We start from the raw sequence: 3,041 nt of genomic DNA, 5'->3' as shown, positions 1-3,041 counted from the left end.
CCTCTTTTCTTGTTCATACAAAGAACTTTTTGTTATAAAGTTATATATATATAACATACTTGTGGCTTATCTTGCCTTCTCATCAGGAGCTTTGATCAACACTTTTTCCATCCTTTCCCTCCCAGAGTAGCTATGTTCTTCAGGAAACAAGGTATATAATTACTCTTTCCTTTAGGCTACCTGTATTTTCTCCAGTTAATTTCCCCTTAGTGGAATTTCTTAATATTTCCTGGTTCTTGCAGCTTCTGCCCTTTACTGTTTGTATAGTGTTTGGTGTCTTTATCTTGCCTTGCACATTGCTTGAAGTACTGCAGAACAGCTGAGGAATGAATGGCTGGATTCTGACTGTGGTCACAAGCTCTTATAAAAGAGAGTAGCTGGAACTGGAAATGCAATTGAATGGGAGGAGAGCCTGCAAACAAGCGAGGTTTGTCTGTACAGCAAATGTACTTGCAGCTGCTGGGTAAGCTGGTATCAGCTTGTTTTGAATCTAGGCAGTCTCAGACACCGTCCAGTCAAGTTGAACTGCTGCATAAATACATCTGTGACCTGTTCTGGGGAATATGTTGAGTCCTTCCTCAAGAGAAGTAAGTTGTTAATGCTTGAACAGAACCTGTTGTCTACGGGCTTGCCTTTCGTCCAGGGGCACTCCGCAGTTGTTCTGTGGCTGAGCCTTCACAACCTTTGTACAGGCAAACCTAGGGACAGTGACATCCCATGTCCGTGTCTGCCAGTTTCCTGTTCCCTTCCATCAGTTTCACCTTGTCTTTTAGAGCAGCTTAATGCTGTCAAAAAGTAGGAATTCAAAAGCAACACGTGCATGCCAAAGCCAGCCATCAGCTTAGGCAGATGAGTTCAGCAAAGGTGATGCCTGTCTGCAGACTGCAGCCACTTCGTCATGCCATAAAATGGGACTGCGCTTGGTCAAGCAATTCAGCATTCCAGGCTTCAAAAACATTTGAATCGACAAGTCCTTTTATTTTGGCTTTCTTCTGGAGTTCTTTGAACAAGGATAAAACCTTGAAATCCATTCTGGATTCTCATTGTGCAGCCATTGTAATGAGGAGTTGACCTGCCCCCAGCTGGGGATGAGCGGTGCTCGATGCTCGTGCTCGGTGCTCGATGCTCATGCTCGGTGCTCGTGCATTTTGCACGTAGCCAGCACCCGCCTCGGTGCCTCTTCGGAGCTGCCCACAGGTAAGCGTTTTGCAACATCCACCTTAACTGTCCAGGTCTCAAGCAAGGACTTGTTGGTCATGGGGCATGACAAAAACTGAACAGCAAAATAGAACAAACTGGTGTTTCCTTGTCTGGATGCACCTATGGGTCCCCTGAGTGTGCAGTGTGCCAGAACTCGGTGATTCCTCGTCCTTCAGTGGTGACAGCAATGCCATTTTTTTAAATGATGCCTTACAAACCATATTACATTTCCGGAAGATTTGTTGAGTAAGTTACTGAATGTTGCATCATGCACTAAGTGTTTTCAGAAGTTTAGAAGACATTTTGGCTCATTAGTGATGTTTGCTTCCATATCCCTTTCCTTTAGAGATACTTGGCAGTTTCTGTCGGCAGAAGTGAAGAGCGAAACTGAAGATGATTCATTTGTTTAATTAGCAGCTATAATCCCACAATATTTATCAATTTCTAATACATGCAATAAGCAGCTTCTTTCAGGGAATAGACTGTAAAAATTCGATCTAAAGAGTAGAATTTGCAACAGGGGAACTGCTGAATGACTTCTCTGTGCTGGTGTACGTGCTCTGCCTTTCCCACCTTCTCTCTTTGCAGATACACGCGTGCCTGCTGTTTGTGGGGTTGCTGTGCATAGACAACAGGAGAGGAGGACTAAGGCTGAGCAAGGCAGCATGAGGAATTGAACGGTTTCCTGCTCTCACTGCCCTGCTCATTTTTAAATGTGCCTTTCTCACAGCCAGCATGGAAACAGCGGAGCACCTGATGGTATGCAAGCAGGGTTTGTCTGCAGGTGAGGAAGCTAGCTCGTAAGCAGATGGAAATGCAGAGATAAACTTGCCAGAGATAAAAACTTGTTCTGCACATACTTAATTTACCTTCACTGAGAAACAACATGTTTGCAAAACTGAGTGGTCTGAATTCATAGTGCTAAGTAATTGCATCTCTTGGTGGTGCAGGGATTACAAAAACTGCCCAGTGCTGGGGCCTGCCAGGCGAGAACTCTGACTGAAATGGGAGAGCTGGTAGTCCCCAGGTAACAGAGAAGTCTGTTCCAGAGATGTTCTCCTGGTGTTAGAGTCTTGGCTCTGCTGAAGAATGTGCATTTTTTATGAAGGGGAGGAGAAAAAGACTGGATTATCCCGGAGGGAGATGTCACAGCAAGTACAGACTTCTGAGGTGCTTTTATCTGGGGCTGCAGGGTTTCTCAGGCATTCTGCTCTGCCTTTGCAGTGTCAGACATCCCTTGGAATAATCACCTGACCCTGGAAGCTCTATAATTAATGAAGCTGGAGAAGGTTTTTGTGTCTTTGAACTCATGCCTTCGGTAGTGCTGTAGAACTTCTGACACATTTACAGGGCTGAGCCAGTGTTTGGTTTCTGTTTGAAACAACAGCGTGGAAAATGTATTTGTGGTAGTTCTGTTCGTACCAGCCTAGCGTGTCGGACGTGGGAAGCTGTTGCAGGCTTTGTCTTTAGTGTGCTAGAGATGTTCTTCTGCGGGTGTGACAGTGCTTTGGGTCACCTCGTTGGAGGGGTTGGGTGAGCCTGTCCGTGCCCGTATGCATGTGTGTCATTGCAGGTGCTTGGGTTTTGCAGGGTTGTGTAGGGGTAGGAGGGAACGCCCCCCTGAGATCTTGCTAGGCAGGGGACGGTAGTGTATAAAATGTTCTCTCTACTCCCTTGGGAGAACTTGAGACAGGAATAGGGCATGTGGGGTTAGAGGGAGACCTTGTGGATGGGAGTCTTTGAGAGGAGGCGCCGGGACCGCAGCCGTGCCGTGGGGAGGCTTGACCGTGGCTGCCCACCAGCTGTGCCCAGTTGTATACCTCTAAGTGGACATCAAGGGT

The sequence above is a fragment of the Falco cherrug genome, chromosome 11 (genome assembly GCF_023634085.1).
Source record: "Falco cherrug isolate bFalChe1 chromosome 11, bFalChe1.pri, whole genome shotgun sequence".
NCBI classification, from domain to species: Eukaryota; Metazoa; Chordata; class Aves; order Falconiformes; family Falconidae; genus Falco; species Falco cherrug.
The sequence above is the reverse complement of the archived record's forward strand: the minus strand, read 5'-3'. Positions refer to the sequence as shown.